Source organism: Electrophorus electricus, chromosome 23, assembly GCF_041902795.1.
Source record: "Electrophorus electricus isolate QZ-2024a chromosome 23, ASM4190279v1, whole genome shotgun sequence".
Classification (NCBI taxonomy): domain Eukaryota; kingdom Metazoa; phylum Chordata; class Actinopteri; order Gymnotiformes; family Gymnotidae; genus Electrophorus; species Electrophorus electricus.
In genome coordinates, this window is record NC_137519.1 from 198,905 (window position 1) to 226,249 (window position 27,345).

At 39.9% G+C, this 27,345-nt stretch overlaps 1 long non-coding RNA gene and 1 pseudogene across 1 annotated transcript; one reads left to right on the plus strand and one right to left on the minus strand.

Annotated features, from left to right (window-relative positions):
* Positions 1 to 691: 691 nt before the first annotated feature.
* On the plus strand, positions 692 to 8,969 carry LOC145653272 (cytochrome P450 2K3-like; annotated as a pseudogene).
* Positions 8,970 to 24,399: 15,430 nt separating this feature from the next.
* Positions 24,400 to 25,305, minus strand: LOC145653167 (uncharacterized). Its single transcript, XR_014119495.1, has 3 exons — positions 25,269 to 25,305; positions 24,725 to 24,795; positions 24,400 to 24,487 (listed from the first exon to the last, which is right to left on the minus strand). It is a non-coding gene; the product is annotated as an uncharacterized LOC145653167 (long non-coding RNA).
* Positions 25,306 to 27,345: the final 2,040 nt, after the last annotated feature.

Genomic DNA, 27,345 nt, shown 5'->3' on the forward strand with positions numbered 1-27,345 from the left:
GGAAATGATGCAATTGTTCATGATAGTCACAGATACGTGACTCACATGGTAGAAATATTTACAAAGTGGAAGTGATATTAATTAAACACTGGAATAGTTTTCATAATGTTCATTTTTCTACTTTTTACAATAATGTTTGCATGGAACGTAGGTGTGAGCTAACAGTAGCTAGTTTACGGAGAAGATAGCTAGCTAGTTGGTATATAGCATTTTTTACAACAGCTATTGTCACAAATATAGTGTTATGATCACCTCAATAAATTGGCAATCAAAAATGATAAGATTACTTGGGGCACCTGTAAGGTGCGGCGGCCCGAGTGCCGTAGGGCGAGGGGCAGGATGCACAGACTCTACCGACTGGGACGAACATTTATTAACAAACGACACAATGGCACGCTTATCACAAACAAGGAACATGAAATGGTTAAAGTTAAACAAACACGATACACAAGAATACATCTAACAAACACATTACATTCAGACATTACGCCAACAATAACCAACATCCTGCACACTTTAACACGCGTTTATATACATTAAGGTGCAGGTGTATATACGAGGTGCAGGTGTGGTTACAGACAAGACAGTCCTCCCACTGCACATGGCGGGTCGAACCACGTGAATCGCGGGAGGCGAGCGTTCCGTGACAGAACCCCCTCCCAAGGGGCGCGGATCCCGACGCATCCGTCCAATGAACGTCAACCTCCAGGTACCGTGTACACGTACACACAAACACAGCATGGCAGTGCCCGGCGCCCAGGCGGGCCAGGTGCCGCCAGCAAGAGAGACCTCGCGGGGAGAGAGAGAAAGGCAGCTTCCCTGCCTCTCTCGGGGCAGTCCGGTACACTCCACCACACGTTGCGCCTGTAAACACAAAAGGCGCAAACAGAAACACACAATAGCACCAACACACAAACACAAGGCGCTGTGACGTGGCGCCCGCCGTCCCCGCAGGCTCCTTGACGTGTCCGAGGCCTCAGCGGACACGCGGGGGTGCACGTCCGCCCCGGTTCCAGACATCCCTAAACGGTCCTCCTCTTTCCCGCCGCTCTAAGAGCGTCCCAGAGGCGGGTTGCCTCTGAGGCTTTGGGCAGACCTTTCCAGTTTCGCTGGCGAGTCAGCTGAGGAGAAGGGTCTTGGGAGATCCCGCTGGCTCCACGCAACCGCCCTCTTTCTGGTGGTTGTGGTGCCCCTCGGTCCTCCCTGGCCCGGGCTCAACCGCCTGAGGCCCCCCCCAAGAAATTCCTGGGGCTGTTCCCCTCTACCTCCGGAGAAGACGCAGACAACGGTCCTCTCCCCAATATCCTGGGATCCAGGCAGAGGTGCAGAGGATGTTCATGCACCCCCCGCTAGGAATTACTTTTTTTGTCGAGGGAGAGTGCGTGCTGTAGCGGTTGGTTATTCTGTAACGTGTGCTGTAACATAGTCAATGTTCACTGTATTAGTGTTCACCGTATGTGTTTAATGTTAATCGTTTCTTGTTTGTATCAGTCGTGAGTGATTCTTGTGAGTGCCGTTAGTGTTTCATGTTAAATGTGAATAAATGTTCGTCCCAGTCGGAGGAGTCTGTGCGTCCTGCCGCTCCCCCTACGGCACTCGGGCCACCGCACGTTACCGCACCACTCTGATTAGCAGGGAAAATTAATGAATTAATTATTATTTAAGGACTATGTTAAATCAGTCTTGACTCATAAAGTCACAAGTTCAACAATGTGATTATTACTTCTGAAACCCTAACTAAATAAATAAATATGGCAGTGTCTTTACTTAAAATTCAAAAAAATCCATCAACCCATTGTATAGAGTACATTGTATTAACAGAAAACTTTTTATCCATCCAATTTGTGTTTGCAGATGTCAAAACAATATGGATCCATATTCACTGTGTATTTTGGTCCAAAGAAAGTAGTTGTCCTGACAGGATATCAAACTGTCAAACAAGCACTGGTGAATCATGCAGAAGAATTTGGAGACAAGAGACATCAGTCCCATATTCTATGACTTCAGCCAAGGATTCAGAAAACCTTATTCAGCCAATTTAGATGATGGAATGTGTGTGTGAGTTGATCATGGTACTATTTAAATTTTAATTAGGTAAATTATTTGTTTTTCATTCATTATTTATTTACTTTTTTGTTTTGATTTTTTTCAGAATAGATGGTGACTAGACTTCAGAAGAGTCCTAATAAGGAGCCTCCTGCTATTGAATATATTAGCCCAGGGTAATCTGTAGATAAACTACACCCTGTATGTTAATAGTGACTATGTGGAAATGTTCAAGTAGTGGTGTGCTGCCAAGAACTAATACTAAGGACTAACTGTTTCACATCCTGTTTAAGAGCCTTATAGGAGGGTAGAAACTGTTCATCAGCACAGAATGAGGTAGACTTCAGGAAACTAACTAGGAAGTAACAGAGACAATGACAGCAACAGCAACACCAAATCTAAACACAACTGGCAAACCAAAATAACCGACAAACTGGAAAGCAAAACAGGGCTTAAATAACCAAGACTGATGAAGATCCAGATAAACATTACCAGACACGGGTGAACATAATTACAGCTGGGGATACAGGCTCGGGGGTGGAACAGAACGAAACCAAAACAAGAGCTTGACAAAACCGAGCCAAGTATACCAGGGACAGAAACCAAACCAAGCACGTAAATATGTCGCCGTGGGAACTGCGATGCCTGTGACACACAGTGAGCAGGCTGTGTGCTGGGTGGCTACTGTCTAGCTGCATCATTTTCATTTTCCCCAAGCCGCAGGACTGATGGCTATCCTGTAAGGCTGGAGGTTTGTGGCCTATGATGGATTCTGCAGTCCTCACTACTCTCTGGAGGACCTTCAGTCACTTGCAGTGCAGCTGCAGTACCAGACAGTGATGCAACCTGTGGGTTTGCTCTCTGTTTTAGATCTATAAAAGGTGGTGAAAATGTCAGGCGGCAGGCCAAACCTCCTGAACCTTCACAGAAAGAAGAGGTGCTGTTGGGCTGATCTCACCAGTGTGTTGGTGTGGTTGAACCAGGTGAGGTCATCTGTGAGGTGTATACCGAAAAACTCAACCGACTCTTTCCCCATGGGATACGTTGATGTATAGGCGAGAGTGACCACCCAAATGCAGCTTCCTGTAGTCCACAATCATCTCCTTCATTTTACTGACATTGAGCTGGAGCACTAACCTTGTCTCTGTAGGTTGACTTGTCTCCCCTTGTGATGAGGCCTAGGATGGTTGTGCTATCAGCAAACTTGAAGATGATGTTAGATGTGTGTTTGGCTACACAGTCATGTGTAAATGGGGAGTACAGGAGGGGGCTGAGCACACAACCCTGTGGAGCCCCTGTGTTTAGAGTCAGTGTTGAAGAGAAGCTGTTTTCTACTTTCCCCACCTTGGGTCTGCATATCAGGTAGTCCAGTATCCAATTGTGGACCAGGTACCTTGCGTGGGTTAACTGCCTTAAAGGATCTGACCTCCTCAGACACAAAGCTCTCCTGATCTACTGGGAGTTTTGCAGCAAGGGGGATGTTTTCCTCAAACCGAGCATAATGAACATTTAGCTTCTCTGCAAGTGAGGAGGTCAACCCCCCTATCACAGTACCAACTTCCTTTGTAGTCAGTGATCATGCAAAGTCTATTCCACATATGTCTGAGAATTCATTGATGTTAGTGCCAGCTGTGTCACAAAATATCCACCAGTCTGTGGTTTCAAAGCAGTCCTGAAGTGTGAAGGTGGCCTCTGCACTCCATTGATAGACTGATCAGAAAACCTTTTTTCCTGTTTGAGTTTTGTCTGTATGCAGGCAGGATAAGGATGGAGGTGTGATCAGATTTTCCAAAAGAAGGGCAGGGGAGGTGTTTATATCCTGAAGGAGAAGTCACCCAGAGTGACACCAACAAGGGAAACATTAATAAAACAAGATTCATGGTGAAAGAGCATGACTAAAGTGTAAGAGAAGAATTAGGAGAAAAGGGGAAACCGTTGTGAAACAGCCAGAGGGAAGCCAGGCCAGCAATGTTCTTCATAAAAGGCCATTTTCTGAAGACAATTATTATTTTATGTTATTTTCCTTATTAATCATGGTTATAATTTGGTTTTGCACTGGAATAGATCATAAGCAGTTTCCCAATGTGTGTTTCATCATGAATACCTGTTTTATATAAATATTGTAAAAACATGCAGTTGTCTCACAGTTAAGATGAAAAACCATTCTGCATTTTGTGTTTACATTTACATTTATGGCATTTCGCTGACATTTAGCTGTTTAACAACAAAGGTTTAATGATTTCTGTTTATGATCAAGGAATTCTGTTTTCTAATGGTGAGAACTGGAAAGAGATGAGGCGCTTTGCCCTTAGCACCCTGCAGGACTTTGGGCAGGGCAAGAGAGGGAGTGAAGAGAGAATCATAGAAGAGATGTGGAATTTGAGGGAAGTGGTGGAGAACTTTAAGGGTAAGAGACATAAGTATATATTTTCTATTTTACTCTTACCAGAAGTAACTATTTTTTGTAGTTGAGCCAAAAATGTAATTATCCAAATTATCCATAATGTAATTATCCATTTATCCAAAATGTAATATATGGGAACATTTAACATCCTGTTATTGGTTATTGAATAAATGCCTCAAATATCACCTCAGCCATTGTATATGGAAGCAGGTTTGAATACAGTGATCCTCGGTTCCAAAACATGGTAAACCGAAGCAATGAGAATATCAGGATCACTGGTTCAGCTTCTATACAGGTACCCTGCTATGTTTTTGAATAAGCAAGAGACACAAAGATAGGATGATGTATGGATAAATGTAGGAGGCACATAACAAAATGTTAATCTGTGTGTTTGTAGCTTTACAATATGTTCCCCTGGCTTCGGCTCTGGCTAAAGGACTGGAAAATTATCATGGCAAACTGTGAAAAAACTCTGAAGGATATAATGCAGCTTGTGCACAGCCTCCAGGAGACCCTGAACCCTCAGGAGTGCAGAGGCTTTATTGACTGTTTTCTAGCATGCAAACAAAACGTGGTATGTCCTTCTTGTGCTGTATACAGAAATGCTTAATGTGTCAAGTTTTATCTTGTACATAGTGCATATACAACCACTCATATTTTGGAGTATCCATATGACCTCTGTAGTGGTATGAACTCCTAATTTATAATTCTGCACTCATCAAATTTGTTATAGTTATAGTAAATTAATGGGGCACCATCGCATATGGAAATATTTTAATCAGTCTCAACTGGAAGTCGCAAGTTGTCTAACTCGTGATCATCCACCACAGGTTAGAAATGCCACCAGTGAAGCCACAAACTTGACAGCTAATGGAACGTTGAACTAATCAGCAATCGCATAGTGTATAATACATTGAAGAATAGAGGGAATAAAGAGAGAAACCAGATAAAACAAATGAGAATATTTGTTTAGAAAACAAAAGTAATCTACAGGACTAACTAGAAGACGACTCAATCTGACCTTTAATCAATAGGCAACTTAAGTTAATTTATATAGCACTTTTCATATACTGTGGCAATTCAAAGTGCTTCAGTAGCACTATCTGGCTGCCAAATGGTGAAACAGAAAACTCTCGTTTGCATCTCAGTGGGAGATTTTGAGTATGATCAACAATCGATAGGATGTTTAGCAACTAATCACCAATTCTAAAGGAATTAATGTATTGATTCATATAGGTAATATCATTTTTAAAAACAGACAGGATAAATGAGAATAAAGGTCATACAGGGATCCCTAATAACTGACAGCATTACCTAGAGAACTACTAGATGTGAAGTTTAATTGCTAGTACTACAGTAAGTGGAAGCAGTAGTGGAAAGACTAACAAAATTAACATGTTTTGCTTAATTGACTATACTTGCACAAGGAGCTCTATGAGTGTGGGAAGCCTGATTGTCACACTGTGTAAAGGAATTCCCTGTTCGCTATGTCACAAGAATGACAACATCAAAGTTGGCTTTCAAAAGGCCGTTATCACTTCTTATTATGGGGCATTTGGACAGTTCCAGCAGCCTGGAACATTGTCCATGTGTGCGTGATGCTCTGTGTGGGACAAAAACAAGCACACAAAAATCACACAATTCACAATACAGATAGGGGCAATATTCATGGGAGACAGGAATGTCTTTCCCTTGCTCCAAAGCAAGTTCAGTCATGAACTGTCAAACACCTGTTTCAAGCTTGGTATACACCTCTTTAACTGGTGTTTAAACATTGATAATAGCAGTATTTATACACATTGCGTTTACAATTGGCAGAGTGTCCTTGATTGACTCTCTTAATTCAGTGGAAAGTTAAATGTAACACTGTTCAGATTGCAGAAAATAAAATTAAAAATAACACAAATGTACGATGAATGTGAAGACCCACTGTGCTGCAAATGAAACGTGATGCAAATTCAAAAAACGCATGCAACTTCAGAAACCCTGCAAATAACAGCTACAACACGACGGACATGTTTCTGAGGACACGGAGAGGGAATGGACTCCTATGAGACCAGTGGTGACCGAGTAGCTAATGAAAAATATTTATATTTGTGATTACCATGGTTATATCGTTTGTTATGGATTATGTTGATACAGAATGAACAACTGATCTATTCATGCTCAGCAGTTTTGCATATTTAATTCTGCTAGGTTGTAATGCAGCTTTAAAGAACGCTGATGAAAAAAAAAATCCCATTTAACGCGACTATGTTTCTGGCTTAATACGTAGTTAGTTAGCTAGCTAGCTAGCTACCTTCAGAGTGTGTTACTAATTTACAGGATACACTATGTTTTTGTTCAGGTTTGATAGTTTAACTGGTCTGCTACAGTGACCATCTTGTCAATTGTCTTATTCTTACTAGTTAATCTCAAGTGTGTTGTTTTTACATACATACAAAATATGGTTTGAAATCAATAACGCTCTAAAAGTAGGTATATGGACAGAAACCTAGTTGTATTCGACAGAATCTCTTTAGGCTGAACTGGAGTTTAAAATAGTAACACACTCTGAATGCATCTAGCTAGTTATTAACTGGCAGGATCAGGTTTATATTTCTGTTAGTTGGGATTTTGTTTTATCAGTGTTCTTTAAGGCTGCATTCTTTACAACCAAACATGTGCAAGAATGCAAAGCACAAATAGGCCAATTGTTCATTCTGTACCACCAGTGACAAAACTTTGGAAATCACAAATATAAATTACTTTTCACTGGCTGTTTGGTTGAATAACCCCTTTTTGTGTCCCCCTGAAACAACACTTTCATTGTGTTGTGACTGGATTTGTAGCATTTCTGAAGTTGCATGTGTTTTTTGAATTTGCACTGCATTTCTGAAATGTAGCATATGTTGTCATTTTGAATAAAATGTTTTTGGAATTTGTCTAACATTCATGAATTTGCATTGCATTTCTGAAATGTAGCACATGTGTTTTGATGAATGTGTTTAATGTAGTTGCAGCATGTTGGGTCTTCCTGGCCACCATACAAATGAACATGGATGAAACAATGGCTTAAGTTGGCAAGCATAAATGGAACCTTATGATTTTAAGCTTCTTTATAGGTTTTAGCACAGCAAAACTGGTTCCTTAAAAATATAAATAAAATGGGACTTCTTAAGAAAACCTTTTCATGCTTGTTGAATTGGTTCACTGTTAGGCCAGCTGATTAGGCTTGGTATGGAAAAAGCCAGTGGTTTGATGGTTTTCAAACATCTCTCTATATGATCCCTGGTATTACTCAGTTGTACTCTGATGGAAGAAAGTGGTCTCTTATGTTGGCTGACTAATTGATCCCTTCTGATTATTGGTTAGGAGGCTGGAAAAAAGAACTCATTGTTCCATGCACAGAATCTCCTTCAAACTGTTTCCAACCTGTTTGCTGCTGGTACTGAGACAACCAGCACAACGCTCCACTGGGGCATTCTGCTTAATGGCCAAGTACCCCCACATACAAGGTAAGAATTCCAACTGCAATGTGAATATCCAGTGTCCAAGACATTTCTCCAATGAGGAAGACAAAGAGGTGCTTGATGGTGTTTGAGGGTTTACCATGGTTGCTTCTTGTATTTGTTTATATTGTAATATTGAAAGAGTTGATTGCTTTTGTCTTCTTAAAAACACGAGACAATATCTTCTGTTGTGCTCCAGATCAGGTACAACAGGAGATTGACAGGGTGGTTGGAGGCCGCCAGCCAGTGCTGGATGACCACAAGAACCTGCCTTACACAGATGCAGTCATCCATGAGACACAGAGACTGGCAGACATAGTACCCATGAGTCTCCCTCACACCACTACCTGTGATATTAACTTCCAAGGCTTCTTCATCAAGAAGGTCAGGCTGTTAGATTAACTGAGAAGAGTCTAAAAGCAATACAACAAAAGCATGCATAGGATAAAATTATTAAATGTACGTAGGAGACTGAGAGCTGAAACTGGCTGGTTTATAAATATAACAAAGACATGACAAAATGGCTGCGTAAATTTAAATTTTGCACTGTTGTCATACCAGAGAAAGCTGTCACTAGCTTCCTGCTTAAGCTAAAACTGTGATTCTTTGCAGGGAACCTGTGTATTTGCTCTTTTGACATCCGTGTTGAAGGATGAGAATGAGTGGGAGAGCCCTTACACTTTTAATCCAGGACACTTCCTCGATGAGTAGGGACACTTCATTAAGAGAGATGCCTTCATGCCCTTCTGTGGAGGTGCACTGAAATCATTTTCTGTCATTGATCTGGTGCTCCAGATTTCATGTTGTACTTTAAATGTCTGTCTGTGTGTCTGTTAAGGGCGTAGGGTGTGTCTGGGAGAGAGTCTGGCCAGGATGGAGCTGTTCCTCTTCTTCGCCACTCTTCTGCAGCACTTTCGTTTCACTCCTCCACCTGGCGTGTCTGAGGAACAGTTGGACCTCATGCCAGCTGTGGGCTTCACGTTGACCCCTCTCCCCATAAGCTCAGCGCAGTAAACTACTTGGCATAATCCATTCACTTTTAACATGTAAGGGTAGTATTTACATTCAAGGTTGGAATAATATTGGCAAAATACTATTTAAAAATTCACAGGCACTGGTGCAACCTGGATTTCAAAGTTCATCACACGTGACCAACACATTCACATGTAACTCACTTATCTGCCCCAACACTTGGCACCTAAAATTAAACCCTCATCATTCATATTGCTGAGTAACATTCAGTTTTATAATAAATGTATGATTTCTTATATGTGAATGAACCTTAATAATTTACAGTAAATATTAACAGTGCTTTTAGTTTTTCATGCCAAGTCAAGTTCATAGTCATCCCTCAGTATAATTCGTATATACATTATTACAAATGTTTCATCTGACAGTAGTGTGACACATATGAACAACATGGGAAGTCTGCCTCTGTTTTGCCATAATCTTCAAATAAAGTCTAATATTTCTACTGCACAAGGTATGATGCATTTCACTGTAAACACTCTCATCATCTGGAAACATTTGATAGAAATTGTTGCATCTTGTCCTCCCTAAGATGATCAAGTTTTTTGTTAGTGGATTGAAATAGTAGCAATGTATGTTTTAAATTTGTCAAAATACCTTTAACCAGGGCACCATGCTAAATGTAGGGAAATATGTTAATTATAATTGAAGTGTAATTACTTTAAAAAAAGCTTTATATTAATTCAGTCTCACTCAGGTTATGGTTAGTCAGAGTCCTAATCACGTATGCAGGGATTATAAAAATGAAAGTGAATCCTGCATTATATGGTAAATTAAATGTTAATAAACATATATAGTAAATAAACAGGGCTTGAGTATATGGAACCAACTAAAATGAAGCTATAGGTATAGTAATTGTTGTAGAAAAACCACAAATAACATTTGCAGATGCTTCTATCCAAAGCAACTTACAATTATGACTGAGTACAACTTGAGCAACTGAAGGTTAAGGGTCTTGCTCAGGGGCCCATCAGTGGCAACCTGGCAGCAGTGGTGCTTGAAACCACAATCTTCTGATTACAAGTCAACTACCTTAACCACCAAGCTACCACAAAACTAGAAAGAGAAAAAAAAATTGATTAACAACTAAATAGAGCCAAAAGGGAAATGCCATGGATTTTGGAACACTAAACTGGGACTCCTGAAAGGGAAGTGTGTCCTAAATAATCATTGAACTAGACTGGATTTGCCTAAATGTCATTCTGTGGTCAGGTAGTATGATAACACACAGCGAACTGGCATCAAAGTAGACCATGCTGACCCCGTTACCTGTTTGTTGAGTTGAGTTCAGGATCAGGTCACAGTTCACCCTTGAACTGGATCATTTTAGGAGCTCTATGAGAGCTCACTCACTCATAATCTCAAGATTTTCAATAGCACTGCGATGACACATTGTATATGTTGTTGGGGTTAGGTTTTGAGAATGTAAAATGACTTCCCCACTGCTGTCCATCAGATGGCATGGTTGAATAGCAAGGTCAAAGGCACTTGTTAAGCATTGCCACTGGTTTTGGAGTTTCTCATTTTAGACTCAACCGGAATCGATTTTGTGTTAGGGTATCTCGAGTCAGAATTTAAGGGCTGGGGTCGCTCATCACATGATTTCAGGGTGGCTTTTAGGTTTGCCTGTCGGGTAGGTGAGCAGAAAGTTCCCAATCCTCCCTACTCTCATTTGGCAAGCTAGAAGGTGGAACAGGTGTGGGGTTGTGTGTAAGTGAAGGAATGTAGAGCCGAACGAAGAGCCTTTCTAAAGAACATACATAAAGTGCAAGAGAGAAAATGTTTTATTTACATTTTCATTTTAGCAAAGTTGGAGCTTGATTCACACTCCACACCCACTACGGTTGCAGGGAAGACCCATCGTGCTGCAAATACATAAAGCACATTCATCAAAATGACAACACTTGCGATACATTTCACAAACGCAATGCAAATACATAAAGCACATTCATCAAAATGACAACACAACCCGGTGCAAATTCAGAAAACACATGCAACTTCAAAAATGCTTCAAATCCATTCCCAACACAACAGAAGTGCTGTTTCCAGAGGACACAGAGGCGATTGGACTTCAATGAGACCAGCGGGAAGCAACAACAACCAAGTGAAAAGTACGTTTTTAGGTTACCATGGTTTTATCATGGCTGGCTATTCGTGCTATACATTCTATCGTATTTATTTATGCTAGGTTGTACATATCGCAGCCTTACAAACGCTGATATAAATCCCATTTAACACAATTCAGGTTCTGTCTAAATACCTGCCTACTATTTTACAGAATAGTATTCAATCTAAAGAGATGCTGCATAATACAACTCTGGTTTCTGGATAAATACCTACAATTAAGAGTGTTTTGTATGTATCTATAAGCATTACACTTCAGATAAGATAAGAACAAGATAGTTGGCCAGCATAACCAATGACCAAACTGGTTGCCCAGTATAATCAGATTGAGATTTGACCAGTATGACCCAACTGCTCAATCATACTGGTTGAATAGCTTGGTCAAGTTGTTTATGCTGCTGGACCTGCTGTCCAGTTGGAAATTGTGGCTAAACCATCAAACCTGAAACAAAACGTAGCTTTTGCTAGTCTACCAGTTTAATCAGATGATTTAATAGCATAAAGTACATCTATTGCCTGGATGTCCAGCTTTTCAACTATCTTGACCATCATTGACCAGATTAGATCATCTGACACCAGAAAATTATCTAGATTTTGTAGCTAGGGCTGTAGCATGCCTATTACGGAGGTCCACAGTTTATCATAGATATATACAGATCTATTCTAACAGTGCAAAAGTAATGATAGAAAAGTAATAACAATTTAGGTATTTAAAAAAAACCATTAGAATTCATGAAACAGAATGTCCCCACAATCTGCACATCCTAAAGGCATCACCTGTTCATTGCAGCATGTTTGGTCAGCGCACTCTCATATTAAATGCTACATACACTTACAGAGCATTATATTTCCATTTTCTTCTGTTTTCAGCTCATATTGTTTTGTCCTTTCTGTTGTTTCAGATACTAGAGTATACTACTTGCTCAAAGACTAAAGCTAACAGTATGTGTGTGAAAAATAGGTGGTGTTGAGGTAACTAAAAGAATGTTTACAGGAAAAGAGGCTTAACTAAACTTTAATTTTACTAAATCTAGGCCTATATTCTTAAAGCTTCTCAAAGCATGAGTGCTAACCTAAGGTGATATTTTTGTCTCATCTACAACACTGACAAACAAATCCTAGATAAGCATTGAGAAGCTTTATGTACATGCACCCCAATTAAAGCATAATTAAATGCTTATTGTAAAATTATTAATGAAAATTGTGACAACATTTAAGGCTCCAGGTCGTAAGAGGAAATGTGATAAAAACCACAAATCAAGTGGAATGGTGGAAATGAAGTCAGACAGCGACAAACCAAAACAGTTCAATGATATACAGTGTATTGTACAATAGACAGTATGATATATATATATATATATATATATATATATATATATATATATATATATATATATATATATATATATATATATATATATATATATATATATAAGAGACAGTGTAACACTGGATTATAACGTCAGGAGTGACACAGGCCAAAATAACTCACTAAACCTAAACAGACAAAAGAAAAATACACATACAACTACACTACGTGGAAAACACAGAGCAAACCCACCCCCCAAACAAAATGGCAGTCACTTCCTACTTACCAGTGAAACACAACAAAGGGAACAAAGTGGAACATATACAAATACACAACGGCAAAAACAAACTGCTAGTGCAAAGTCAACATGGGAAGCAAAGTCATACACTAAGCCAACCATCAACACTGCTAACAAACAACTCAAGAGAACATCTCTCTCTTCCTCTAGCTTCTTCCCTCTTTTATTTCTCCTCAGGGTGGGCAGAGTCTTGTCTCCTGATTTTCTGCAAACATGAAACTCTGTAATGGAATCTAGAAGTGGATCTAGAATGGAACACACACACACACACACACACACACACACACACACACACACACACACACATTTACATTTACGGCATTTAGCAGACGCTCTTATCCAGAGCAACTTACAAAAGTGCTTTGTCATTTACTCATAGAATATATCCAAGTACAGTACAGTAGTTTAGAATCAGACATACCAATGAACTAGAATACTGTAGAATACAGGGATGAATGCTAATAACTAGAAGTACAAAATACATAAGGTCTATCTTAAACAATGATAAGTGCTATAAACAATAAGTGCTAGAGTTTGTTAAACAACATAAACAATACCCTACAAAAAGTATTAATTTAGTCAGTCAATATGGGAGCAGTGTCAGTTGTCCTTTAAATATTCTGCAAATAGATGGGTCTTCAGTCTGCATTTGAAGACTGCAAGGGACTCTGCTGTCCGGACAGGAAGTGGGAGTTCATGCCACCATCTTGGAGCCAAGACAGAAAATAGTCTCGATGCTTGTCATCCATGAGACCTGAAGCAAGGTATTTCAAGCCGAGCCGTACTTGAGGTTCGAATTACTCGAGGTATAGATTGGGCTTTGACCATTGACCTCATGTATGAAGGGGCTGGTCGATTTTTGGCTTTGTAGGCAAGCATCAAGGTTTTAAATCTGATGCGTGCAGCTACAGGAAGCCAGTGAAGAAAGCGCAGCAGTGGCGTAATGTGTGAACTTCGGAAGATTGAAGACCAGTCGTGCTGCTGCATTCTGGACAACTTGTAGAGCTTTGATGGCTCTTAGAGGAAGACCAGCAAGTAGCAAGTTGCAGTAGTCTGGCTTTGAGATCACAAGAGACTGCACAAGCACCTGGGTAGCTTCCTGTGAGAGAAAGGGTCGAATCCATCATATGTTACAAAGGAGGAATCTCCAAGACCGGGTTAGATTAGAAACGAGTTCAAAACGACAACTGGTTGTCCAAAGTTACGCCCAGGCTACAGGCAGCTTCGAATGGTGATACTAGGGAGTTCTCAAAGGAAACAGTGAGGTCATGGTAAGGGTTGGGAGTACCTGGGATGAACAGAAGCTCGGTTTTACTGGGGTTGAGCTTCAAGTGGTGGGCTATCATCCATGACGCAATGTCAGTCAAACATGCTGAGATACATCTGGAGACCTGCATGTCAGAGGGTGGAAAAGAAAGAAATAATTGAGTGTTATCAGCATAGCAGTGGTAGGAGAAACCATGAGAAGATGTTACATCACCAAGATAATGAGTATACAAAGAGAAGAGAAGGGGGCCTAATACTGAGCCTTGTGGAACACCAGTGGAGAGTCTACATGGTTTGGATGTGGATCCTCTCCATGTCACCTGTGCCGGTTTGTAGCCAGACTGGTTGGGATCATGCAGCTGGTTCTGGGTGAAAAAAAGAATTGATTATAAACTGCTTTAAAGGGCTTTTGAGAGAAAAGAGAGAAGTGATACCAGTCTGTAGTTGGTAACACTGAAGCTGTCAAGTGTGGCCTTCTTGAGGATTGGTACCACCCTGGCGGTTTTGAATGCAGTAGGCACGCATCCAGAAGATAAGGAGTTGTTGATGATGAAAGAGATGAAAGGAAGCAGATCTCTTGCGATTGTCTGGAACAGAGGATCCAGCAGACATGTAGTCAGATTGCAGGAAGTGAGGAGTTGAAGAATTTAATCTGAGGAAAGAGGAGAAAAATAGGTCAGAGAGTTGGATGTTGGGGAATATATGTTGGTTGGAAGAGTGGGCACAGAGGAAAAGGACTGGCGGATTGCTGCAACCTTCTCCTCAAAGAAGGTGATAAAATCCTCCAGAGTAAGAGTAAGAGGAAGGAGGGGGAGGGGGAGGATTAAGGAGAGAAGAAAAAATAGTGAAGAGCTTGCGTGGATCAGATGCTGATGATTTGAAATTCTCTCTGTAGTAGGATGACTTTGCAGATGTTACTTCCAGTGAGAACTTGGAAAGGAGAGACTTGTATGAGCTGAGGTCTGAATCTACGTGAGATTTCCTCCACCGCCTCTCTGCAGTCCTTCGTTCTCTCCTGTGGCAGCGAAGTGTTTCTGTTAGCCAGGGGGCAGGTGGGGAGGACTTAGCAAGTCTAGAGGAGAGAGGGCACAGAAGATTCATTAACGAGGAGAGTGTAGAAATGAAAGAATTTGTAACTGTATCCAAAGAGAGAGAAGACAGAGAGTCAGGGTGAGGAAGGGTGGACAAAACAGTAGAAGTAAGGGAAGAGGGAGTTATGGAGTGCAGATTGTGATGGAGGAAGGAGGAACATGTTGGAGAGGACAGGATGGAAAGAGAAGGAAGGGAGAGAGAGAAGGATAGAAAGTGATGGTCCGAGAGGTGGAGGGGGGTGACTGATGTCCGATGTTGTGGTGGTACAGGTGAAGATCAGGTCCAGAACATTGGCCGCTTTGTGGGTCGGAGGAGAGTGGTTGAGGGTGAGGTCAAATGCTGTCAACAGTGGAAGCTTGTCTTATGGATACACACACACACACACCCACACACACACCAAACGAACACAGGACACAACAATTGAAAAAAATATGCTTTTTTCTCTTATGGTTAGTGTTTTTCAGTAATACTCACACGAATGCTTTATTGTCCAAGACAGGAGAGATTATGCTCTCCTGTCAGTCAAGAAATGCAAAGTAAACATTCACTGAGCCTCCTAAAGCTAGGTTGCCTTCATATTACTGGGCTTTCCAGAAAAAAGATTGATTAATACTTTGGTTCCACAGCCAATATAATTTATATATATAAAGTAGAAAGCATATGTAGATTTTTCATATGCGCTTTTACTTTGTTTAAAAAAGAAGGACGATAGGTTAAAAAGATAAAATATTGTGCAGTAACCATAACTCTATTAACACGGTCACTCAGGGTTAACACAGTTCGCCACACAGGGGCGACGTCTGCGTTGAAATACCTTTAAATATAATTGACTTGAATATCAGTTGTCCTTCACTCTGGCAATGGTCATTTTCATGTGTCTTACTTGTCCGTTTTATGCTTATTCATATCCCCCAAAAGTCTGTTTAGACAAGCGGTACGTTTAAGCTCTTTCGTATCTTTACGCACCGCATGTCTTGTCTTAAACTGGTTGTTTTTCCACAGCCAATAGTTTGACGCTTTATCGTGGACGTTGAGCCAAAGCCATCATTTAGGGCCAGCCGACGTTTATCTGTCTAAAACGGTATCTGAAGAGAGAGTCTAGCTAACTGGAATATGTCCACTCTTTTGAAGAAAAATCATGGACAACAAGAAGATGGAAACAGATGGCGGAAAAGAAATCATATCTGCTTATATACACGCAGTGTCCCCGATAATAAAAAAAAAAGGTCAACGTGAAACAACAAGTAGTTAAATGCAATAATTCAGATGGGCAGAGATGAACACCACCACTGGAGAAACATGAGGGTCGTGGCTGACAGAAACTCCACCAGTTAAATTAATAAAAACAACAAAAGTATTAAGTAAGTACCGATATTAAATCACTGTTAGAAATGTAACTGTTCGGGCAACCAATGGAGCGCAATGAGTTTCCTAGTTGTACCTGGTTTTGTGATCGCTAATGGCGAACGTTTTCTGCTAGCTAGCTATTTCTATTAGCTCGCTAGTTAGCTCTATATTAGCTAGCAAAAGTCAATCTATACCATCAAACCTGTACGTTTAAGCAACACCACATAAGTAGCCATCTATATCACTATAAATGGCACCTTTCCAAAGAATGAAACAAAGTAGCTAATTAATCTTCGCTATCTTGTTAATAGCGACATAATTGTATGGAAATGCAGAGTTTCAGTAGCTAGTTGGCGCTATAGCTTGCTAGCTACGAAGCCGCCGTCTTAGGATGTCAAACCCAGACTTGCTAGTGGGATGCTTTTTCCAGAGCACCATGTCACAAGGCCAAAATGATGATAACCAAGTGGCTCGGTGAACAAAACATTGACATTTTTGGTCCATGGCCAGGAAACTCCCCAGATCTTAGTCCCATTGAGAACCTGTGGTCTCTCCTCAAAAGTGCAGGGGACATGTAGAGTATGTCAACAGTACAATCCCAAACCTGCAATTAAGGTGGCACCCGGTAAGTATCCGTTGTCATTAACACCAGGGGAAGAGATAGTAATTGACTACACAGACATGGTGGACTCAGCACAGGGGTACACGTACGTGGCCAAAATCTGTGCACAGACAAAATTAAATTTGGTTGACACCTTCCCTTTGGCATTAATGCAAATGAGATGTTCAGTAAATGCAACAACTGGTTTTACCCCTTTTGAATTGCAGACAGGTCGAGGACTTCCAGGACCCCAGGGACCCTTAACAATAAATGAGAAAACAAAGACATCTCACACACACATCATACTTTAATGAATTGCAAAGTATCGTTTCAGCTTTCTCCACGCAGGAGGGGGACCGGACAGGGAGCAGACAAACCCAGACGATACCCGTTAGGGACTGGGTGCTGCTGAGAGTCATCAAGAGAAAATGGAGTGAGCCGAGGTGGACAGGTCCATTCCAGGTGACAGAAAGAACCAGCCACGCCGTACGCCTGAAGGGTAAAGGGGAAACGTGGTTTCATCTGAGCCAGTGCGCCGCCGCAGAGTCACCGCAGAGGAGTCTGCAAGAGACAGCGAGGGACCTTGCTGAAACATCACCTAACTCATGAGTGTCATTTTACTGGTAGCTTTAGGGGTCCACCTTAAGACTCAGGTGTCCATTACATGGTATAGTAAACTATGGTTAGAAAAGCATGTTTAAATGACGGTGGGAGTGATTTATCACACTGTAACCTGACTTAACCTACACATGTATTCCCACCTTTGTGTTCCTCAGCATCCATTCATATTTCAAATAAAAATGATGACACCCCTCTATGGGTTCATAATATTTCTTTATAGCAATTCATCAAAAGCTAATATCAGTTCCACATATCACAACAGAAAACAGATCTCCAAACAAATCTTGGTGTAAACTACCATATGAAAATTTACTGGGTCCCTTTGCTTTCGTGTCTACCTACACTTGATACAGCATGATTAGGATCTCAGAGAGCGTTACAGTTAGTAATGGAACTACAGGAGCCACAGGAAGTATGCTATTATTGGAGTGAGAGAGAGGGCAGGAGAGAGAGAGAGAATGTGAAAGAGAAATGGGACAGCACAGGACGCTTGCAGTCTGGAGAGATGGGAACAGAAACTAGCCAAAGGAAAAAATATGTAATAATACTTTTGGCATAGCAGGAATCACACTCTGATATGCCACTGGAAAAAAGATTTTTAAAAGGCATTAAAAGGGATAAAAGGCTCTTGGATATGATACATGGACTATACATCAAACATTTTGCACATCTCTTATTATGTATGTGTCTGTATAAGAAAAGATGATTAAAAGACTAAATGAATAAAAAAGATGATTAAATACAGGCTGAGTTTGTAATAATAACAATGCTTGCTAGGATTAGCAATACAAAGACAAATAATCTGGAGAAATGCAAACATTCTAGGGAAACTGGACCAATAAGAATATGGACCTCATTAATCTGGATGGAGTAAAAATAACCACGTCTATCGCTAATCACAAAATGGAATGCATTATTCCATACTGATTATAAATGTGCATTTAACCTTCATTTTGCTGTCCAGGAAGCCATCTGAACCTTGACAACCTGCATATGGAATATGCATTAAGATTATGAAAAAAAAAAGACTTAAATAGCCTGAGGAATGGGTGAATATAGGTCCTTGAGTGGTCCAAACACAGTTTTGAGAAAGGAAAGCATGTTGCTGGAAACCATTTCTGGCATAATAATAATAAAAAAAAAACAATCATTTTAATGAAGAGGGAAATTGCATTTGTTCCAGGGTATGTGCTGTCTGTACTCTCTGGACAACTGAAGAGCAACTGACAAAAACATTCTCTTCCCAGCTGCTGCATCCATGTATAAAATATTAAGGCCAGCAGACTTAAAATGACATGTTTCTCAATATGGACATGTGTAAAAGAGCTGTAATAAAAGAACTGCATCTTTCATCGAATTTTGCTGTGGTATATTCTGTTCAATTAGAAGGATTTAGTTAAACCACTCTGGTTTTTTTGTCCCCTGCCACCAACATCCCTTGCTGTGGGGGAGTGGCTGGTGTGGAGAAGCATGACGAAGCATTGTTTACTTTGAATCATGTGTCCAGAGTTACACATCACTTCACCCAGCATATTTTTTTAAATTGCAAAAAATTGTAGGGGGAATTGTGATGTTCATGGTAACGTAGAGTGTGCTTCACACTGCATATTAGAAAATTACTGCACCTTTTTTTGTCCTGTATCATATGACTTGCTATGTGTGTGTGTGTGTGTGTGTGTGTGTGTGTGTGTGTGTGTGTGTGTGTGTGTGTGTGTGTGTGTGTGTGTGTGTGTGTGTGTGTGTGTGTGTGAGTGAGTGTGTGAGTGAGTGAGTGTGTGAGAGAGAGATTTATCATAGTCTGGCTCCACATGAATAAGTACATAAAGGCTAAATTACTGTGCTGGAAAATGGAATCAGTCCACCAACATTTTAATTGCTTTAATATAGAAGACAATATGAACATCAAAAAATTCTGATTATTTGAGTGCTTTGTATCCTCAGAAATAATTGCACATAAAGCACAGTTTAATCAGTCTAGTGGTTAACAAATCTTGCTACCAAATGATGCCAAGTTACCTCTTACTTTTATTCACTTTAAATGTGGCCTGGTACAAAAGAGGGTAAGAGATTGTGAAGTTGAACTGACCTGAGAATGGTTATCTCTGTTCTAGCTGTACTCTGCTGTGATCACCTTTTCTTTCCAGAGGTCAGTTAGCTGAATGAAGCTTGGTTTGAATGAATTTCATTGGGCAACTGTGCTTATGACTGCAAGGAGCACTGTAGGGCATCCCAGGTGACAAATATCTGGAAATCAGCAGTGAATAATGAAATGCTTAGGTAAGACTGGTCATCACTGCAAAGAACACCAGACATGGCATGAAATGTCTTCCAAATTTGGATCTACTGACAAATTGGTTTCTTAGCTGCAATATTCAGAATTTCTTCTTGCTTTCTGGGCTTAAGGAGGATGCAGTGGCCACTGTTTGTCATCCATTTCCAAATGCTTTTTGGGACTATGCACTAGTATGAAAGCATGCATTAAAGCTTGAATGTATGATTTCCTCAACCTGGGCTTTCTTGAAAGCTATAACAATGAATGATGCAACATTGCACAGCCAGTGCTATGGCTTCTCCTGTTTCCAAGGCAACAGCTTACAATGCACATGGTGGTCATGCACCACCTTACATGAGTCCTAAAAATAAAAGCACTACAAAAGGCTGCAGACCCCCAGTGTAGCCTTGCGTCTGCTGTGCTCATTAAAGTCTATGAAACCTTGTTTGATCAGGACCAATAGTAATTTTTCATCAGCTTACACTAATGGTCTTTGTAATGATGAGCGTTAATGATTAGAGGGGGTATCTCCCTCAATTATAGAGTGGATGAACTCTTGTTATGCAATTGATTAATTGACAGAGGTGCTGCAAGTTCAGGAGCCTCTCAGTTGGAAAGGTGTAGGAAATACTGCAGTCAGCAAGGTATCAGCAAGCACTTAGAGTGCCAGAGAGTCTAAGAATAGAAGCTGTTTTTTTCTTGGCCTTCTGTTTTTCAGTGTGGCAGCATCGCTGAAAGGTCAAGATGTTGTTTTAGCACACAGAACCACCTTTGAGTAACACAAGACAAAGAACGTGTCTTTTCTGAGAAGCGTGTAAAGAGAAAGCAATCACTTGCTAAAGCCTGCCCAAAAAACAATAGCATCGATCAGGGCTCTGCTCTGCTTCAGACAGGACTAGGGGAAAATGCTCTGACAGATGTGGTGATCATAGAGGGGAGACAATTGCATAACTATAAAGCAGTTAATGGATTGAATATTTAAATTACTGCTTTCATGTGCAAGTGGGTCCACCCAAAGTAGCTGATTAAAGCTTTTGGTGGACCTACGGTCTTTCCATTGTCTCTGCATAGCCATGAAAGCCACTAACCATTCACATTATATAAAATGATTCTTGGGAAGTTGAAGGTTCTGGGTGGTTGTATTTCTACAAGCCTTATTAAGTGTCACTATAAAATATCACAGGAGAAATGCTGATGAAATGCCAGGATCAGATTTAGCCTTGGCCTAAATGAACCAATCTTGTCATGGCATATTTGTTGTCATGTTGTGGCAAATCTTGGCCTAAATGTGTCTGCTAAACATTAAGGCTATATATCCAAAATCTGGGCAAGCAGCCAGATCTCTCTACATCTCTCTCTTGCGATCTCTCTCTCATACAAAACACATGTACACATGCATTCTATCACTGGCTGTTTCATAAACCCCCAGACAGTTTCTATCCTCTTACAGGTCAATTCGGAAGCATCTCCAGCAGAATATCAAGAAAGAGGTTGAATGAGACTCCAGGTACACTCTGTCACTTCCAGCGCAATCACATATTTTTTATGACTTTGGAATGTGTGTTGCGGTCATTTTTAGACATCTTTTATTGTGCAAAAACGGAAGGGTTGGCACAATGAAATTGGAGTTCCATGTAAATGGTTGTGTGTATTATTGTGAAAATTAAGTAAAAGTAACAAGAACAAGACAGACCAAAACTCAGCTCAACATTAAAATCCAATGATATTGTTTATTATAGAACAGTTAGTTCTTTGATTAGACGATAGAGATTTCATGAGTGCTGATATAGAGTATAATGGTACTCTGCTTTACAAGTGCATTTTATTAACCCTTAATTACAATTGTTATCTATCTTAGATTGTAACATTTGCTGTTATCTCATCAGAGTCACGTCATCAAATGATTTGTCAACAGACTCATATTTTTCTGTTTGCACAATAAATGGGAACATGCAGATAAATGTACATTATAAAAGTAGCCGGCCTGTGGTAACATAAACCTCCACAAAGTAGCAACCTATGGGAAAATGTTTGTGTTGTTTGGTGACAGTTCAGTACCAGTCCATTTGCGGAGCTATTTGTGTTGACAGAACCAAATAAATTAGTAAATAAACAAACAAATCATAACATATTGTAGATTATTAGTGTTAACTAATAAATGGCACTTGTGGAACTGTTGTATAAAAGCAATATCACATGTGATATTGTTTGATTTAATCTCTGGCAGAACTGGCAGAACAATAAAGGCTAAGTAAAACAATCCACACCCACCTCTTGTAACTTCTAACAAAACTCAACCTCTTCCCAGTGAGTGACTAAAATGACAATGCAGGGATTTCCAGGATTACAAGGCTTATCAGGGGAGCAAATCAAATACTATAGGCACAACTATATAACATAATCTACCACAGGCACCACCCCTCATCGTATGGATACTGTATAGCAGAATATGGATATGATTATAAGTGTTAATAGAAGTGCCATATAGTAGACTCAGAAGATCCTAATTATTCATCACACTCTCCAGTATATATTTCACTTTTCCCAGTCCTTTTACACAGGGATTCACCTTGACTTATAATTGTGCGTTGCACATGCTTTTCATACATGTGCCAAAAAAGGTAACACCTTGTGTTTCTGTTTGTCAGGGCTCCTTTATCACATAAAACCAGGTTGCGCTGGGTTATCTTATTTCAGACAATGGGCTGCGTGCTGCTAAGGCTTTTTCATGAGATTAAAGGCACTAATGCTTCAGATTGCAGTCATAATTCACAGAGGCCCTTGCGGTTGTGAGTTACAGCTCAACAGAAGTCACTGTGCCACTTTTGCCAGTTACTGAGCCTTTTTGGAAGTGTATGCTGGAGGTTTCTTGCTTCTTGGGGAGGTTACTGTTTCTTTGTTCTGAGCATGATGTCAAGACAACATTATCTTATCCATTGTACAACTTTCAAGTTCTAAAATGTCAGATTGACCCCTTTTTTGTTTCAGTTCATGACAGACATCAGCTGTAAGCATTTATAAACATAGGCAATTTCCTGAGATAGTGAAAAATAAAAATAGAAAAATAGATAGACTGTTTGTAAATGAGAATGTCCTAAAATCTAATCTGAGCTCCCCAGAGTATGAGCAATAATTATTTTCAAATAGCATTTTATTTCAGTTCATTCCTTTTAAGAATGAAAGTCTGTGCATTCAGGTAGTGGAAATCAGGGGTAAAATCAGTGGCAGTTTGATCTGCAGTGATAGAGGTGCCTCAATGATCTACAGTGATCATCTTCACACATTTTCAAACAGAAGAATGTGTAGCTGCAGTAGTCTTGACAGTTTGCCAGTTACACTCTGATGTGAATTGACAATGTTTAGGGACAGCTGCCAACATCCACATTTTTAGAATGAATTCTCTTGTTTAGCAAGGGAATTTTGTTGAAGAAACTTTGTACCACAATGATGTGATTATTTTTTATTGAAAGGAACACAGAAATAAATGTCACACTGGAGTAGTGTGTATAAAGCAAAAATAATTTATCAGTCATTGCACAGCTTATACTGTGGGTGTCAATACATATAAGGACCTAAAGGTTAAGGCTGAATCTAAGGATATTGTGCTGGGTGGCGTGTCAAAGAAAAGGGTTACACAAGGGAGTATGCCATACTAACAATGACCAATTTTCTATATGATCTAACAGGAATATATATATAAGAAGTGAAAATAAGAATCAGTAACTACAACAGATAGCACCCTTTTACAAAATATTTTTCATATCAAAGAAAGGAACTACTAGATTGTATCTCATAAAATTAATACATTTTGGATATATAAATTAAATTTGTTGTATAATCATGTTGTGATTATCCTGTTCCATGTATTTAATTTTTTTAATTAATTCCAGTATTTAATTTTTTACCATACTGATGTCATGACCAAAATAGACTTCTATATCATTAATTTTTTAAACAATAAACCATAAAACATCACATGAAGCGTGTTATTCTTGAAAACATTTACATTTTTTTATTCCAGTTAAAGAAAAAATACTTGGTCAGTTCAGTGCATGGCCCAGCTGACAGCCAAATGTATACACAACATCTTAGCAAAGTCTGCACAGGCTCAACTCCATTATCCTTGTTGATAATATGGCTACAACCATATTTACTTGCTAAACTCCACCTGTCCTCCAGCACTAATGCACCTCAAATGACAGCAGCTTGTGGGCATCATAACTCTAAGCATAACTCATAACACATCAAACAGAATTGGCAAAGCACTTCTCAGCATCTCTGCAGACAGCAAGTGTTGAATATATCAGATTGGCTTCCTAGAGTGCTGCTGAGGTCATTCTGTTCTGATTCTGAGTTCAGCTTCATGCCATAAGTCAGTGACCCCTTGTGTGCTCACAGTCTGTTTAAATAGCACCTTGGCAATAAGTGTCACAGAACGCTCATCTCCCGCGAGTCATGTGGTTTGGCCCGCCACGTACAGTTGGGAGGATCCCACACCTGGACCTTGTCCTGTCTGTGTATTTAAGCTGTTTGATGTACTTGGTCTTGTCTGCAATGCTGTGGACCTGTGCTTTGCTGGCATCTTTGCTGAACACACACAACAAGAGAGAAAATGTAAGGATTGGTTTATTGTAATAAAAAGAAATTGAATGTGGTTACAATAAATTTAAAACAACAACAACAACAACAACAACAACAACATAATCACCATCAAAAAGTAGAAAGATTAAAGCAGTTTCAATAGGAACTCATGTTTTTTGCTTTGATTGTTTAAAAATTCACCTGCTGACAATCTGAGGTTGACGGTTTATAGAGGAGGCATACCTCATTCCACCGCAAGGGATATAGCGCCTGCCTCGAGCTGAAGGGGTATCCTGAGGCTTCTCACCCGGGACCTAAATCCACATCAGCATCACTGGGTGATGACTCTCCAGATAATGAAGACCAAATGTTCTTTCATACTTTGTTTCTAACTACTGGGTCTGGGACTGCACTGTGCAATATCTATACCTTACTGTAAATACAATATTTGAACTATTATAATGGGAGATCACAAACTATTTACTAGGAGACAACTGTATTGCCTCATCTTTTTGTACACTGACATCTTTAATATATGATTTTGGCTTAATATATTTGTTGTATATACATACTGCTGTGTACAATGTGTGGTGCCTTGCACTGCTCTGTACTTTAGTATTTGTTTAAAACATTTGTCTACCTTGTCAGCTCTGAGGTGGGTTTCACTAATACTGTGAATAAGTTTAGTGAATAAGCTTTGTTTAGTCAGTAAGCTTACAGCATAGTGGCTGAATGGAATTAAAAATCCTAATCATATATACAAATAGACACTGTGCTGAATTGTCACCTTGGATTTCAGAGTGAGGACAGTGGCCCTGATGGTGGGCAGGTCTTTGGTAGGGATGTACTTTTCCACCATCTTATCAAAGTCGTGATGAGACGACAGGAACAGTAGCATGCGGCGACCAAAGTACCTGAGACAAATAACAGCCCCGTTCCCATGAGAGAACCATGAGGGAGGAACTTAAGGGTGACTCACAGCACACCAACAAATTGTACCAGTCTACTACATTTACTACAATTAAGCAGAGTCCAATATTTATTAGTATATTTATTTTACCAGGACACAATTCCAGTTGCCAAGACACTCTGTGTCTAAAAAACTTCTATTACTCTACAATTTAGCTGCATTTGCTGACTTCAGAGTGTCATAGTTAGGAGACTAAAAGAATAAACCAAAAGATTACTATCTGGGCATGTGAAAAGCTTTGATAGTTTTCCATCTGATCCTGGTACCAACCTGGTTTCTTGGGAAGAGTCTTGCGCCAATTTGGAGACTGCAGGTAGAATTCGATTAGTCACACCTTTTGTCCCAGACAATAAGCGGTCAGCGCCAATCTTTTCTATCAAAGTAGCCAAATGCTGAGAAGTGCACTTTCTTACTGCAGCATTCAAATGACTTTTGAGGAGAACACAAACGAGAAAAGAGAAGGAAATATTTAAAGGCACTCAAAAAAGTATGACATAATAACAAATATGTAGTAATCTAGTCAATGTATACAGTGCAATGTTTAACTCTTTCATCTTTAAAGTAACTTAATACACTTATCTATGAACTAAAGGCATAATCAAATTATCCTATTCTATTTGATGGCTTTAAAAAAAATCTTTAAGAGGATAAATCAACAAAAATACTGTCCAATGCCAAAAAACATTTCGAAACACCAAAGGATAAGTGAAAATAATAGCAAACAGCAGCCAAAGCGCTCTCATTTGTTGGCCTCTTGACTGCTGCAGCTAGATGAAAGCTATAGCTGAAAGCTAACTGCAAGTTAACTGACCCGAGTCCTCCAGCGAGAAGAGCGTTCATGCTTTGGGTGGGGGTGCAGTTCTGCACCATGCAGTCCAGGGCTGTGTCCACATCCTGCCTAATAAAAGCATTGGACTCTCCTGCTTTGTGGAGGAGGACCTTGGCTGTAGCTTCCACCTCCTGGTCCATACTTTTCTGCAGGCCAGAGTACAACTCTCCCAAGGTCACCACCGCCACGCGTGACACTCCAGAGCGTAGGTTCTGAACCTGGGGGAAGGAAGACATTCCAGCTTGTGTTATGCCAAGAAATGGCTTCATCACTCATTATTACAGTTAAATATGGCATCTAAAATGCCCTTAGATGAAAATTATTTTTATAATAATTTCAAGCATTATACTAACTTTACTGAAAGATCTGTGTAGTTTTTGGCAGCAATGTCTCAATAACATAGGCTGATGGTGTATGACAAAAAATTTAATGGTATTATAGGTTAATTTTAGGAATCAGACAGATTCACAGGAAGTTACAAGGAGTCAGACGCAATAGTGAGCAGATATAGTCACTTACCTCTTGATTAAGAACAAGGCAGACATCATGAAGCCTACTACTAAGCACATCAGAGTGATACCGTGCTAAACTACGCATGAGTATCAGGCCATCAATCTTCTTCTCCCTGTATGAAAATATTGGACAAACACAAACTGTAAAAGTAGGTTATCATAACTGAAAAAAGATTATGAAAGAGGGGACAAAAGGAAAAAAGTGATAGTGATAAAATCACTTTACTAATTTCTAAGCATATGTATCATATATGCAGAAAATCATAAATTACTAAACTGTTTTACTTGACCCTAGCCAAATGCATCATAATTTTACAGGTATGAGATTTACCAGTCATCAGAGCTAAGCAGTCTGAAGCTCTGAGTGACAGCAAGGTCCGGTTTAGAGAACGGCCGCAAAGCCAGCTGCTCATGGGGATTCTTCCTGGGGGTTCCTGGTGTGAGTTCATCTAAAGAGGAATACCGCACCACAAACAAACTGACTACTTATTTTAGGGCTACCAGTTCAACTTTGTTTCAAATCAACTTGACTGCAAAACATAACATTATTCAA